Source organism: Haemaphysalis longicornis, unplaced genomic scaffold (genome assembly GCF_048455015.1).
Source record: "Haemaphysalis longicornis isolate Haplotype H1 unplaced genomic scaffold, Haemaphysalis longicornis Haplotype H1 scaffold_10, whole genome shotgun sequence".
Classification (NCBI taxonomy): domain Eukaryota; kingdom Metazoa; phylum Arthropoda; class Arachnida; order Ixodida; family Ixodidae; genus Haemaphysalis; species Haemaphysalis longicornis.
Genome location: NW_027526204.1, coordinates 62,248,402 through 62,264,920, shown reverse-complemented (window position 1 = coordinate 62,264,920; position 16,519 = coordinate 62,248,402). Strand labels below are relative to the sequence as shown.

Here is a 16,519-nt window from a genome sequence, read left to right as displayed (position 1 = left end):
TTTTGCGCAGCCGAATTATTGAAACATTAGCCAGAGGAACTTAACACTGCTTACGTGTGGGAATTGGAGAGCCAAGCACCTGCGCCAATGCACCGCCGCCGTCGTCCTCCGCAGCGCAGCCCCCGCCGTTTTGATCACGTGGCTTTTAATACCATTCGCTTTGAAGCCGCCAACGACGGCGCGGTCACTTTTCACGTTTGATGGGGAGGCATAAAAATTTAACATTCCTTCCTAAAGAAAGTTGACAGACGCTCGAAAGCTTTCTCAGATCAAAACTGTGCTAAAAGTGCGCCAAAACCTTCGCTATATGAGTGCATCCAATCGATTGTTATTCCTCCAAAGAACCAAATCGCGGACGAAAAACAAACCCAAGCGACGAGTTCTCGCGAACTAAGTAAACGCATCAATGAAAAATCTAAATATATACCGATAAGTTGTTTATGAGATAAACGTTTACTATTGTACTCTTCCTTCATGATCGATGCGCGTGTATTGTCTTATCTACACCCTGTTCCTTTTTCGCGATTCTCAATAACCGCTGGGAATGAAAACACTTTTTCACGGAGGCGCCGCGTGTCCGGAAATGTTATGAGAGCTTTTCGGTCGACCAACCGGTCTACAGGGAAATGCAGTAGTTTTTTGACAGGGCGCCATTCGTCCCACTAAGAGAGCTTTCCATTTAACATTGCTTTGGCCTTAAAACGGTGTCTGTTTAATTAGTGGACGTACGCCCCTTATCCAGCCTCAGAGGCATTCAGTTACCGCCTTTTGTTTTGTTTTGTTTTGTTTTCATTTGAAGAGTTTACGCCGGACGCACTCATGAGAGGTGGGGGGGGGGGATTCTCGAAAGCATGCAGCGCAGGAAAGGATTACGTGCTTTAAGCACTTTTAACGAGTTTCGCGTTGGTAGGACAAAGCAACGGGGCGTTCCAGCCCACAAAGAAAGGGGAAGCCAGGTGAATGAGGATATTATTTTCCCCGCAGTGCGTTTCTCCAAAAGTAGGTCCGCTGGCGGCGTCGAGGTAGTCGTGAAATTAGGTTTCTCGAATTCTCGCTTCAACTGCCCTAGGAGGATGTCAAACGCAGCCGCGGCACCGAAGCTAGGGTGCTAACGGGCTGAATTTAGTGCGTGCCGCTGTTTATGTGTTATTTCACGTACCGTTTTTTTTCCGCGTGTCTAACGCAATGCCGTGATATTAAAATCATGATAGAAATGCGGGCCTTTTGGGCAATTCGCGAACTTCTTCTTCTAGTAAACTCCACCGCAGTGCATGCCATGCTGGGATTCCTGCGTCATCACAATGTTCATACACTATTTCTCCTTCTGTTTTTCAGCTTGAAAATGTTTTGTACGTGGGGCCGTGGATCTCGTCAAGCACGTTCATTGGCTTGCTTTTCATGGTCTCTAACACTGATCCTACTGAGATAAAAAACTGAGTGATTGATTGATTGATTGATTGATTGATTGATTGATTGATTGATTGATTGATTGATTGATTGATTGATTGATTGATTGATTGAAGTGAGTGTGCGACATTCGCAATTACAGATGCTTACATTATCTGTTGAATTCTCGGAGGAAGATGGGATTTAAATTCTTGGATGAAAAAAGAAAAAAATGAGACCTTTATGAGGAGTATAGGCTGTACTGCACATTAGGAATTTACCTGCGAATTTGGTGCCGCTGCGACACTCATGCGGCAGAGCGATCAATTTTCTCAGCTTGCCAAATTGCCAAATGTTTGGGGCATCCAAACTTTTCCGACTGCCCAGCTAGGTGAGCGTTATCCTTCAGGCTGAAGAACCTTTCCCGAAAAGAGGAGAGGGAGGAATAACATTTTTTTAATGGGAAAATAAGGGGGAAAGGAGAGTGGGTGGTGGCCTTAGTCCAGGCCGCCTTCAGGCCCCCCAGCAGCCCTCGCCCGGGAGATCAGGTACTCCTGATCCTCGAGCTGGAAGCTGGTCAGCCTGTGCTCCCACTGCTCCAATGTAGGTGAAGGAATTGGGTTGGGATGTTTGACGCACTCCCATACGAGGTGATAGGTGGTGTTTGGTGTATTGCATGTTGTGCAGTTGTAGAGAAAAACAGTTGGTGAAATATGATGCAAAATTGCCATGTTGTAGTAAGTCTGTGTTTGGATTCTGCGCCAGATTCGAGAGTCTTGTGTATTGAGGGATAGGGGAGGAAGGGGTAAATGAGGTGTTCCCGGCGATAGTAGTACAAAATGTTCATGTATTTTTTTGGAGCTGAGTGGCTGGCCGAGGCGCTTGGAGGTGTGTCGTCGGCCTCCGGTGTAAAATGTCGCAGGCAGCGGCGTGAGCCGCCTTATTCCCTGGGAGGGAGGCATTACGAGGCGTCAAAACAATGTGAATGGTCGGTAGAGTTTTGGCCTGTTGTATAAGTGTGAGTGCATGCGGAGATATTCGCCGTGATAGAAATTTGTTTTTCCAGGATCGCAAAAATATTCGCCCATGACAGATGTAACTAGGTTTGCAAACAACGAGTTCCTGAAAAGCGAACACCGCAACGTTCGCCGGACAGAATTGCGAATTTCGGGGAGAGGATTATTTCTCCCCCGAATTCGCAAAGAGAAAAGACACAATCTTCTCCGGGCTTAACGTTCGCGTACCTTTTTCTTGGCGCCTGCAGGCGAAGGACATCGTGGGCGTGAGGACTTCTCCATTAGGCGAAGTTCAGGAGTGCTGCCTACTTCTCGGCAGTATAATTAGTTGCGTCTTGGGAGGCTACTAATTACCATCGTCGAGCCTAGTACCTCACGGGAATCCGGTAGATTTGGATTTGATAGGGCCCTTTTTTATTTTTTGCAACGTCCTTTACGGTAGGCATTTAGACAGCGAACTTCAAGGGAAGCGAAAAAGAATATGACAGGATAGGTTTGAACCGAAGAAAAAAAAAAGAGATAGAGGGAGAGAATATGAGTTTTCATTGGTCCTTCCAGGGGTATCTTCAAAGAAGAAACACAAGCAACAGTACAGCCGTCTTTCGCAGTAATGCGATGCGTATGCCTGCTTTCTAGAAGGTCCGTTCGACCGAAAATCGAATAAGCTCAAACGCTGAAATCTTCTGGGAGGGGCAAGCCAAATGGGACGTGAACGTTTCTTGATAAAAAAGAAAGAAGAGCACGCGGGAAAGAAAAAAAAAACTAACAGCCGCTACTTAACTACGGCCCGCGTGGCTTCGTCCTCCTTCAAGACTTGTCCCTTTTTTCTGCGTCACGACCTTTCGAAGCTCGTCTCATTCCTCGCCCCTCCGCGATAGCTCCGTTCGCTCGTCTTTGTCATTCGCTTACTAATTTCATCCGGGCCTTGTGGTAGTTGCTTCATTCTTTTCTTTTACCTTGAGTACGAGATAAGTTGATTTGCGCAGCCTCTTTGAGCCTCGCGTTGTCTTCGTCTGGCTCGTTGTCGTCCGCAGATGAAAAGCGATGAACTACGAGAATAAAGAAAGGCAGAAAGAAATAGAGGGAGAGGTGGAGAGAGCTGGAGGGAAGGAATCATTTTGCTTCCACGTCGCTACCTCGGCAATGAAAGCAAAAGTTACCTTTCGCGAGATAAAGCAGGTCGTGCGAACTTCCGGAGGACAGTGCTGCCTTCCTGAGCCTACACAAACAAGTACAAGCCAAGCGCAAGCCAAAAGCCAAGCCCCTTCCTCCCCGGAGGTGGCAGAAAGCGGAGACGTAAAAAATCGCCCCGGTAAATAACGGGGCGACAGAGTAACAACGCGCGGAAGGGGTTTCCGCGGCAACGTCCTTACGTGTGGGGCTTCGGCGACACCGCGTAGATTAAGATGCGTCGAGAATTTCCGCTTGGCTGCCTTCTCTTTCAAGAAGAGGCGTCGTTGGCTGTTTGGCGGGGCTTTAATTTGCGGTGACACTTTAAGCCAGCTTGTTTGAAGGGTGCTTCATCGTCGCTTCCTTCATCCTGACAGAACGTAGGCATTTTTGTCACCCGACTGCACCGACACCTCCATTCGCGACGAAAATAGCCACCTTTTCGAAGCGCGTTTCGCTGCGTTGGCCACCCAGCCAAAGCCCCCTTCGCGCCGTCAGAGTGGCTAGTGAAATTTCATTGAACGGTCCATAATTCCTCCTTCCGGAACCCGGACTTCTTGATGCGCTTTACGTTTGAGCTAGGAAGAAAAAGTAGCCCAATTTACCTCGCCGCTCCGTCCGTCTCCTGCTTTGAGGCGGACGGAGCAAAGGAGCAGTTCGTATTCAAAAGCTGAAAAAGGGAACTTTACCTGGTCACCTTGCTGCCGTTTTTCACTCGCCCTTATTGCATAGAAACGGCTCAGCCTTATGGGTGCTGGCCAAGTTGAGTGCAAACGTGAATCGAATTGATCTGTGCCGGGTGGGGGGTTCTTAAATCAATGCAAGCACGTGGGTTATTTCTGCTGTTCATTTTTCCCAGCACATCATCATTGTTGCTGTTGTTAAATTATACGTGCATGCTGGTTTCTTCGTTACTGTACATACAATAAACTCAATTCAAACGCGTCCATCAGGATTAATACCGCTATAAGGAATGCAGCAAGCTTTGTAATTGCTTATAAATCACACAGGTTCACGTTAGATACCTACCGACCCATTTTTCTGGTGGCTGCCGCGTCCAAGCTCTGCGAATCCATTCTGAGGAATCTGAGATCTAAGATTTCAGGGCCAAAAGGTCCGGACAGCAGAGTATGTTGTTGGGTTTTTGTATCCTTCTGCCACTTACCTTGCTACTTTTATGTGGCGGGTGTCCGTACCTGTCCGCACTCATTTCAGCTTGAAATTGGCGTATGCTTCGACCTGACCAATACTTTTGATGTTTTGCGCCACCCCGCTCCCCCATTACGGAGAAACTGTTCTTTACCAGCACAGGAAGTTTTATTATTTACATTTAAAATCAGCGCTCGCGTGTTCGGTCCTGTTACATTCCTGGAACTGGGCAGGAGGAGTCCCTTTATTATAAGGCATAACGAAGGAGGGTCACGAGGTTATTTTTAAGCCTTTAAGCTACCTTTTTTATGCGAAATGTCTTTATTGACGTTTCATGTGTTAGTGTTCGCACGTCTTTCCAGAGAGATGTCGATGAACTTAGTGACTTATGCAAGGACGAAAGCGATTATTATTAGCACGGCCAAACCGTAGAATGTTACATAAGTGAGGCTACCACGTGCTTGTTTTCCCAAAGTTTTCCCAAGGACGCCTTTCTTCCCAAAGTTTCGGAACTACTCTTCCTGGTGTGCTTTTGATTTAAAAAAAAACGTCCTAGGACACATAAGCACTTTTCAAGGGTCTTAATGGGAGAGCATTAATGTACGAATGAACGGCTCAGACAATTTACTTCCGCCCCCCACTTCTCGAAGGCCTCCATCCTCTCGCCGCTTGACGCGGTTTGCTCTCGCGGTCCGCTTCCAAATCACGCTTTCCATTGGCTTCGATCTGCCTCTTACGCGTTGTGCTGCTGCTCGTTCCTGCTTCCATGCATTTGGAGAGTTGAAGATAGGATGAAGTGGACTCCGCTGCCTGTCTGTTCGCAGGCTTGGCTACTCTCTTCCGCTACCTTACGTCATTTGCGGTGGACTAGCGTCGACGGCCACATTTCGCTACTTATGAGTTGATACGCGTGCTATGGAATACCTCGCGCTATGGAAAGCTCCAAAGGCAAGTCGTTCAGGGGCTATTTTGCTGTCAAGTACGCCGACGCCGGACGTTGGCTTTTTCGCTTATGGGACCATTCATCAATTTATCGATAAACGGGTGGTTATACAGCTGGTGTCGGGGCCTGCGAGACCGTCAGCTTGCCGGCACTTGGTCATCGTTTGCTGGGCCTTTCCTGAAGCTATTCTTGATCTTCTACCACCCAGTTGTGGAGTAGGCCGCTGTTGTTTGGACTACCACCAAGAAGGTCGACAGTGGAGTCATCAACTGGGTTAGAAGAACTCTTACCGATGCTTCGACATACGATTCCTTTCAGATTCTGACGCTGCTCACTCAGGAGCCCCGATCTCGGGAATGCTGGCTTACCTAAACGTGATACGCGAGAAAGGACACTTCACTTTTTTGCCGTCATGCTTAGCGGCGGGAAAATTAGCTGCACGCATCATATTCTTTTATTTAAAGTGGGAGTCCCCCTTATGGTCAAGCAAGAAAAAACAAACAAGTAGCAAACAAAACTGGCGCCATAATCACCACACCGATTTAAACAAGAGCTTGATTAAACGGTTAAATTTAAACGGGAGCTTGATATTTGGATCACAATTCCGCTTAGGATATCTTTTGAGCAATCAATTACGTCATTGGCGTTTATAATTTGAATTGTTCAGGGAATTTTCACCGCGGCAATTTGGATTCGCACACAACGGCCGCACTCGATTCTGGGCCCGCTTCCTTTATTTCAACAACTGCTCTTCGGGCTTCATGCGAACTGGCCCGGAGTTACCCATTCAGGGTAGCCAGAGTCAGTGACCCAATCTGCGGCGCAAAGCGAGCCCATTAATACCAGCTGCTCCGTTCTGATTGGGCAATCCGTAATAACCACGTTACCCAGAGTATCCGGTGTTTGCTTCATCACCCTACGACGGACGTCGATCAGACCGGCTACGAGGCAGGCAGGTCACGTGATGAGCGATCTCGCCCACAGATCTCCCGGGTACTCCACCGAGGTCGTCTCAAATGGTGGCGACGAAGTCGGGTGGTCACGTGCTTAAGTGACGTCGAGGCGATGTCGGAACGCGTGGTGATAAACGGCGTAAAACCCCTGTATGTCTTGAAGTCCCAACGAGGAGGAAGATCGATCGATTCGTATTCAAGTATTCGTATTCGTATTCGTAGCCCAGTATGCTGAATACGCGTTGTGTCTCTCTCTCTCTCTCGTACGACAGGCGGTCCCGAGGAGGAGGCCGCGGCGGGGGCGCCGCCCCAGCGGGTGCCTGCCGAGGGTCGCCATGAGTCGTGGTCGTCTCGCCGGTGGCCGTCGCTGCCCAACCTCGCGGCCGGGAGCCGTCCGCGGCGCAGCTCTCCCGCCTGCTGCTGGGACTCGCCGGCGTCGCTCGCCCAGCCGTCCACCAGGACTACCGCCACTGCCGGTGAGAGCTAGGTTACCCCGACTGCAGTGCCTAGGGAATGTACTGTCCGCCGTGTTGAACCCAACGCTTCCTCCCTACCGCCATTCAGTGCGGGACGTCACAGTGACGTGGCGCTGGCATCGCAGGCAATTCTGCACATTAAACAAGAAAAGTCCGCAAAAGAACGCGCAGAATACAACTACGGCAGTAAAACTACCGTCAATTGAGGGCATAAATCACGCTTGAGTCATGCGATGGCACCTTCTACCACCTATAGGTTGTAGTCGCTGGCGTGAGACGCACGTGGGCAATCATGTGCGTATGTCGCCAAGCGTCCGTATTGCTAGGCGATGCCGCCAAGTTACGTGTAACTGGTTACGTCGGGCTCCACGAGATGGCGGTACTTGTCCGTGCTGGCGCCCGCCAAAGCGCAGCACGTGGCAACCTCTGTTTCATGTTCCAAACTGTTGCCCACCGAACGCGAAGTTATGCCTCGACGCCAAATACTATTCCGTGCAGCACTACGATCTACCCATCGCCAGAAACGGTTGAAATTTTCGCATGGATAGGTAGACCGGTAAAAGTTTTGAAGCCTACGTATACGCGTGGAAACTGCGTCGTGATGGACTAAGTCGAGTGCGTATGCTAGTGGAAGCTGTCTCCTGTCCAAGGACAACATAAATATTGTTGCCTTAAATTTTGCCGTGTGGAAGTCAAACTCAAGTGTTGTTCAAAGGGCACGTGCGATTCGCCAGCGCTTGTGCCGACTTCTTAGTGCAAGCACAGCACGGCTCGGGAGACGGCCTCGTATGCAGTAGCTGCTACGCTAGCATCGCAATTAAATAGGCGCCCGCGTGAAACATTTCTTCAAAACCATTATTTGGTTTTTGCACTCAACCACGCATTAGAGGGCGCTTATGTCGACATCCGTGGTCGCAGGCGACTCCTGCGTCGGCATCTTTCGCGTCGTGTTGCTTTAGTTCTCAGTCGGGGTTTGATTCTCCGTTGATGCGAAGTTCTCGATGACAAGGAGAGCGCGGCGACGTAATGTGAGTGCGATTAATAATATACCTGCTCACACCACCGCAGGGAATCGGGCGTAAACGGGGCAGTCGGCGCTCGCCAGTGCTTTTTTTTTTCTGCGAGGTACGTGCGCAGTGGCACAAGCCGCGCCATGTCTGAAATAGCGGTTTCCAGTGTCGCCAAGCGAAGAAATCGCCCGCTAAGCTTTTCAGTGAATACCATCTATACGTAACGTCCATATGCAAACAACAGCGTTATGGAACTACGTGCGTATACAGCTTCAAGAGTTCTGTAATGTGTCCCAACCGTAACCGTTATATGTAACGTCCATATTTAAACGCAACAGCTATATGGAACTACGTGCGTATACAGCTTCAAGAACTCCGTAATGTGTCCTAACCGTAACCGTTATATGTAACCGTAACATACAACATCAACATTGAAAGACAGGAACTGGGTGTGAGAGCGTGCTGTAGGTTAAAAGGCAGCCCGATCCTTGCAAGCCGTGCCGGCAATTTTTCCGTCCGAGGAGAATCCTTACGAAAACTAGTCGCCTCACATCCCCAAGCGTTGCCGAGACTTCCACTCTTCAGAAACCGTAGAATGGGCGCGAGATATCCAGCTCCGGAATCTGTCGTCGGTTCAGATGTAGTCTACCCTCTAAAAGTGCTCGCGGGGCTGCGACTTTTCTTAAAGTTCTTCGAATAGGATTTAGTCCTTTTAACCCGCACTGGTGCCCAAACCCGAACGTGCGGAGACTGCTCTGTGCTGACAAAACATCACAAACATTTGAACGCGTTCCGTATAAGCGGATTACAGATTAAGGTCTAATCCAATCATCGTTTATTGCGACTCATACGAATGCAAACGTGGTGCATTTATCGTCTGGGTGTCTTCGAGCTTCAAGTTCAAAATAGGGTGGGAGGATTCACCACTATGCCCCACGTGCGCTGTGCGCGAGACTACCGAGCGCCTGTTGTGTATATGCCCGCAATTTTCCGCTGCGCGAGTTACAGCGGCGAGCTGCCTGTATCGTGTTCGACGCGGAGCAAGCCTTCAGTTGTGTCACTTTCTTGGAGCCTGGGACAACCACAATGACTCATATTTAGGGACAAAATTCTTCTGCGTTTTTTGCGAGATTCAGGACTAGAACAAACTTTGTAATTCTTCCATTGTGCGCATGGCTACGTCTGTACGCGTTTGCGTCGTTGTGTACGCTTTGACTCCTTTTTCTTGTTAGGCGCTCTGCGATTCCTGGGGTCCATTCGCTCATTTTTCTTTTCTTTTCCTTAACTTTATTTCGCGTTTTTTTTCCTTGTACTACATTGCGTGCCATTTTTATTTGACTTCTTTTTTCTCTCTATTGCTGCTTTCCTGATCTCTCGCATTCACTTCACTGCATTGTAATCATCCCCATCTGGCGTAGCAAGCACTGCCGCTAGCAGAGCTGACCTCTCCAGCCCACATTAAAGAGTTCTCTCTCTCTCTCTTTCGAGTGATGCATCGGTAAGACCTGGAGTTGAGCCGGAAAGGTCGTTCACGGCGCCGTCGACGCGAAGAGTCGGCCCAACGTGGTTAGAACGCGCAGATAGCAAAGCAACTCCAGCCAACGGCGGGTGCGATATGGGCCTTCGTCTCATCCATAACGGTAGATCCCGACCTCGTTAAGCGCTTTAGCGCTAATACCTTTTCCTTCGCCGTAATGCACGGTTTCTTACGCGCACGGCGATTATCGCGGGGGCTCTAGAAAATCCGCCCTGCATCTTTAAAGCTCGCAATTGCCACCGCGCATACGTAAGGTGCCGTCGCCGCACTTGTTTCATTCCTTTGTCCTTACTTCTAATCGTCTTTCGCTGTAAAAAGCTTCCTCTTCTTAACGGCTTACAGAGTACAAGTGCGGTTAGGGGGGGGGGGGGGGTGAGGCAGAGAACAATTCGTTACGTTTAAGTGTTCTCAGTGGAGCCTGTGCACACGTTATACTTTTTAAGGAGCTCCGCCGTGAATCGAAGTTTAAAGGAAAATGATGAAGAAGCTGTCGTGTGTACAGGGGCTTCGAGGTTCAAAGAAAGATAGCTTTGCTGTTTTCCAGGGATTCTTGTCTCGACTCTCAGATTAGACTGGTGGAAACGGCCGTGGCAGCAGGAGGCTCCAATAAAAGGAAATGCACTAAAGTGGTTATTTAGGCTTGTTGGTTGAACATAATTAGGGTGCGACAGTGCAGATGGAACATAGACAGAAAGGGAGAGATATAGACGCACACGAGCGCTAGGACCAACAGTTTATTGAAAGAGATACACACGCATATACAGGGTGATATAGGTTAAGTCGGCAGGTTTTTTTCTTTTTATTAGGCGTTTAATTCTACGTGCAGACCATCTATACAGTGGGGTTGTGCGCCCAGGGTGAAACAGAAGGAGGTGATAATTGTTGATGTCGGAGGCTTAATTAACTAAAATTGAATAATTAACTTTTTAGTGGCTGCAGTAAGCCCGCATGTTTGTATTGAGAAGTCAGAGGCAATCGTGTTTCCATGCAGTTCCCTTTGGCAGAATTCTTCTAGCGCATCCGTACTCCGAGATATCGAACTGCGAAGTTTAATTGCCGTTCGCATGATTACTAATGCTAGACAGTAACGAACGGCGCAATTCCGTAATTTCGTAAGTTCGTAATTCCTTTACTTTCACTAGCATTTTCACTAGGAACGAGTCCCAGCAATTTATGCCTACTGTAGCCTACGTCTAATCAATGCGTCATAAGTTGAAAGTTTAACTTGCGGGGACGAGGTTTCGAGCCTGTGTCGCATCAAATCAAGTTTGCAGTAAGCAGATGAGTATAAAAAATAAGTGTGTTTGTACAATGTTAAGGATTAGGGAGCGTAACGTCAACATAGGTAAAGCTATAGTAAGCCGTTAACGAACAGCTGGTGATCAAACGGGCATTTATTGATGGCACCACGGATGAACACTTTTTAGTAGACTTTAAGTCGCGTGTGCCATTTTTCAAACCAGTTAAAAGTAGCGTTAACACTCTTACACCAAATAAACTGGCCTTTACGATTTTTTTTTTAGAACTGAGCAGTGCTATCATATGTAAAGCTCTTATTAATACAGGTCGTTATCTTATTTTTGTGAGTTGATAAAAGCAGTGGGCCAAAGGAACCTTTTTTCAGCACGACGGGGAGGCAGTCACACTAGCGGCCATCTACACTGTCGAATTCATGGCGCAGTTTCAAGTAGGACGACATATATTTATGAGGTTAGATATGAAACGTAGTAGGTCAGGTTTTGGCATCAGACTACTTCGGTTAGTACGGATATCAGTTAGCGGCTGCAACACCGACACAAACACGTTTCAGCAAAAAATTGAACATCAGAAAATTTATTTTTTTCTCCGGTAGTTATATTGCAGTTAAATTTGTAAAAAAAAAAGGGAGTTGGAGACCAAGTCGTATTGATGTTTCTTATCACATTTTGAGGTCCTTTTACTTCAGTCGCATTAAGCATATGAAACGTTGAACACTTTGCAGCGTTGTTCTTTTTCTTTTTCAGTGGCCTTTGGAGCCTATTGGCACGTATCCGTCTATCTATTTATACACTGCGAGAAGAATTGGTCATAGAGCGCATTGGGAAGATGGGAAGTCAGATAGACGAGCGTTTTTTTCATGATTTCCGTTCAGTGCGACTCCACGTGTTCAATGTGATTGTTGGTTGAAAGCAAGCTCACAAACTTCCTCGTGCAAATTGAGAAAAACTGGAAGAAAAATAAATACATGCTTTTATCAGAGCACGGACCTCTTCGTGCTGCTTTGGGCTCGCAGCTCCCGCTTTCAAGCTTAGTTCCAAAAAAAAAAAAAGAAACGAATAAAAGAACGCGAGGTTCAGCGGAAAGCCGAAGAATATCGATTGTTTATTTTCAGTCAATCAGTAATCATAGCTTTTAAATTAAAACTCAGTACCGATGCAACCTCATTCATTCATTCATTCATTCATTCATTCATTCATTCATTCATTTCATTTCATTTCATTTCATTTATTTTACTCTCAGGGCCGTTCAGGCGGTACAGAGAGGAGTGGGGTAAAAAAAAGGCAAAGTACATAACAAACAATGGGTGGGTCAATAAAAATGATCGGCAAGTGCAGACTTCAATCTTTCCAGTTCTTTCGTAGATACGATGCCGGCTGTAAGGCTGTTCCAGTCCACACTTTCATTCATTCATTCATTCATTCATTCATTCATTCATTCATTCATTCATTCATTCATTCATTCATTCATTCATTAATTCATTCATTCCTCCCTTGCTTCATCCATTCATTACAACAGTTTTTAAGCCGTTGACGCCTTCGAACGAAGCAAGTGGCAGTACCATGCATGCGATTCTCCCAGTGTGTCGCACGGCAAGGGACAGTTGGTAGGCATTCGTGACACGCGATCCCTACCCGGCACGCGTGTTTGTCAAAGAACGCAGGCTGGCGGCAGGAAAGCGCACTACTCTTTTTCTCCCCATCTCTCCCTGCTGTCGTCAACAGCTTTGGCCGCGGTAGTCAGTAAACTGGCGAGTGTTTAGCGAGTGCAAACAGTTCCCTCCCAAGGTATGCGAGGACGAAGACAAACACCACGCTCTGGTTGCCGCCGGCTATTCTCGCACGACGGACGGGCCCGCCGATGTCTCTTTCCGCTTAATTTGTTGCAGCCATTTTCATTACGTTTCCCCGTCCCGTCGCGCGCATCCAATTTTCTCGCTACGATGGCGGCTGACGTTGTGCTTAGGTGCTGGGCTACTGAGTACACAGGAGCCTGGCAACGTAGTTGAAAAAAATCGTTTTGCGCCGGTCGCTTGGGAGTTTTTTGGTGGCGCCGAATCCCAGTGGAACGAGTTAGGCTGCAGTCGATGAAAGGGTCATCAGTATTCAAAAAAATGACAATTGACCTTCTCCGAGGTAGCCGCCGAGCACACGAAATAAATTGACTGGGAAGCCTTGTTTGTTCAGTCTCAAGATTGATCCACTCTTGGTCAGTCTGCAACGCGGGTATGTGAAATACGTGTCTGCGTGGACAGAGTTTCGGGACACTTTCCGTTTCTGCAGTGTCTTGTGCACCGTTTGTCTGCGTTGAGTCGGCGCCAGGATTGGAGTGTCGTCCCGGAGCGCTCGTATTTTCGTGGTTCAGCTTACAATGCTGAGTGTGTTTGGACGTGTTGGAAGAGTCTGATGCTTGGAAGTCATTGCTCAGGCGTCTACGATTAGGGGTTCAATCCCGCATACGCGGGGTATTCAGTACCCTGAGCGTTCTTTACCCACAACGGCGGAAGGAGTGGCAGCTTTCGGAACTGCAACGGTCTTTCGAAAGTTTGGAGTGCGCACTGGCCATCCCTGTAATTTGCTCGAAGCGATTTGCTCCAGCAGTCGAGGCGATGACGCTAGTACTCGAGCACGTGGACCAGATCCATGGAGACATTGCCCACGTATTTACGACAGATTACCAAAGAGTAACCGAAGGCCTTTGTGATCCTCGCGGTGAATGTTTCCTGGGCAGCTGCTCGTCTCAGCCGCATGAAGTCACCCCCAACGGCGTTGTGTTGTTGCAAACGAGACAACCTTCGAAATGCTTAAAACGGCTACGAGTGCAACGCGCTGTCGTTCTAATAAACTCCACACCATTCGCAGAAGTTTTGCGCCATAGAGTTCAGACAGATAGAAAATGCCAACGCTCCTCACGTCTCGTGAAGCAACTGAATTAAAAGGGCCTTAGTATTCATTAGCAGTGACTCACTTAACCCGTAGGAGTCCAGAAAAAGGAAACCGCTGGAAAGCTGGCCCCTAAATCGCATTCATATACTCGCTTTCAGAAATTGTTGCTGGCCGGACGAAGCACCTTAAAGCGGACTATTGCCGAACTTTTAGGGCTCCTAAGCGTCCTTGTTAACAACCTTGCATTACCAGGATCGAAAAGGGCAAAGTGGACATTGTTGTTTCGCGTACCGACGAGTTCAGCCCGATCGCCGGCGTGGCTTTATAAGCTAAACGTTACCCCATCTCCCCTGAGTCGAACTTGTGCGGTAACAGGAGACGTTGATTGATTGATTGATTGATTGATTGATTGATTGATTGATTGATTGATTGATTGATCGATTGATTGATTGATTGATTGATTGATTGATTGATTGATTGATTGATTGATTGATTGATTGATTGATTGATTGATTGATTCAGTGAGTGAGTGAGTGAGTGAGTGAGTGAGTGAGTGAGTGAGTGAGTGTGGGGTCTAACGCGCTGAAGATACACCTGGGCTGTGGGGCGCGCCGTAGAGCAGGGCTCTTCGGATGAATTTCGACCACCACCTGGGGATATTTAACACGCGTCGAAATCTCGACACACAGTCGTTTTAGCCTTTCGCCTCCACCCTAAATGCAGACACCGCGGCCGCAATCGAACCCACGTCCCTAATTCACTCTTAAAAAAAGTGGTGCATTTATTAACAGAACACTGACGAACCTGTCGCAGAAACCACTAGGTACGTAGTACTTGTGCTAAGTGGCCTTGTATAACCTAGTAAAAAGCGACGCGTGACAATGGTGATCGGCTGAGTGCTAAGCACGACATAGAGACACATTCAACGCCCACACATCACACTTAGTCAGCAAATAAGTTGAGCAAGAAAAAAAAAGCGACGGGATGCACGGGAACATGCTAGTATAACTCAGTTACCTCAGAAAAACAACTGCTGTTCTTGCTTTTATACCCGGCAGGGAAAGTCCTTTGATAGAGTCGGTGGGCCTGTCGCAAAAATCAAATATTTTGGCGAAAATTTTAGAATTGTGCATTTTAATGTGAGCACATACATATCAGCATGTGGATCCTGCAATTTTTGGCATACCACGCAAGGCTAGGTCCACCCGTCAATAAACATCACCACCACCACCATCAGCGTGTGGATTTGAAAAAAAAAAAAAAAAAACGTTTTAATCGTGAAGTGGGGTGAGAAAAGGGCTGTGGTTACTATGTGCGATGATTCAGAGAATTTTGTCACTGTCAGTGAATGTTATCAAACAAGAGGCAGTTACTACTTAGTATACCGTCTAGACTAGTAACGATAACATTTAGGGTCCATCGTTAGTGGCGCGACCTACGTACCGTTCTGCGCTGTAGTGAAGTTCGTAAGGGGATAGTAAATACAACCCGTTACTACCTTTTTACTAGCCTTTTTGTTAAGACTGTTGGACACACCAGAACAACGCCTTAGCCACCGAGCCACCGCGGTTGGTAGTAGGAGACGTCAGACATCTTTGTGTGGACAGCTGAGAACGTGCGATGGAGCTGTTAGCTTTGTTCAAACAACTTAAAAGGCGAACCAGTCCGCCTAACTCTTTCGAGAACGTCCCATTCCTAAGCTACAGCAAATGAGTCGCGCCCGACTAGTGATGGCCACGCCAGAACTGACAATGCGCTGGTCAGATTGGAACCCCTGGAACCACCTCTGGTCACCGGTAATGTTCACCGGGATCAGCCCCCCCCCCCCCCCCCCCCCCAGGCCTAATTCTGCAATTCTATCAACACGCGGATTTTTTTTTTGTGTATAAATCTGTGAATTGCAAAATTACTGTGAATTGCAGAATAACCACGCATGACTTGTCTTCAAACAATTAAAAGCGATGCGTAATGGTCGGTGGATGGCAGCTATCACCCTGCTTAGAATAGGAACTCCGACTATCACTGGCGCTCGCATTTCACGCAGTGATTGACAACCATTCACGCTCTCGAAATGCGGTATTTTATTAATGGCGTATCGACCACATAAGCTTCTCACGCGAACGGGAGACGATGGAGCCGAACTGCTTTTTGTAGCTCTGCACGCGTCAGGCGGTGGAGCCCATGGGAACCGTTTGGCAATCCCTCATCTCCCTCCTCTCCATTCCCGCAGCCTTGCCTGATCTCGCAACCTTTGTCATGTTTAAGTTACGGAGTGGAAAAATGCCCAATCTTTTCCCGCTGTATCGGACATGCTTCCTCTACTGGTGTCGTAACGAGTTGCCACGTCGGTCGCTATAACTACAGTTATTCCTACTTTTTATTGAGCACTTCCCGATACCCCGGGTACAGACTGCAGTCTGTCCCATCGATTGGCATTTCCAAATGAGGGGATGTGTAAGCCTTTCTGCAAGTTTCGAGCATCGCCCCCAACTCAGCTGGACAGATATCGGCGTCACTCGGTTACGGGACCATTCCATGAAAACGGGGGGCGTCCTAAATGTCGTTGAGACGCTAGGAGCTTTCACGCGATACATACGTGCGAGGAAATTACAATCAAGAAAGAGAAGAACTGATTGATTGGTTGGTTGGTTGATTGATTGATTGATTGATTGAATGATTGATTGATTGATTGATTGATTGATTGATTGATTGATTGATTGATTGATTGATTGATTGA

At 47.8% G+C, this 16,519-nt stretch overlaps 1 protein-coding gene across 1 annotated transcript in view; it reads left to right on the top strand.

The window, feature by feature from the left end:
• The window catches only part of LOC144158632 (muscle calcium channel subunit alpha-1-like), a 649,353-nt gene that overhangs the window by 374,219 nt on the left and 258,615 nt on the right, over positions 1-16,519 (top strand). Inside the window, exon 2 of the mRNA XM_077689654.1 lies at positions 6,890-7,093. The gene's annotated coding sequence lies outside the window, so the exon portion shown is untranslated. The remainder of the gene's footprint in view (positions 1-6,889; positions 7,094-16,519) is intronic.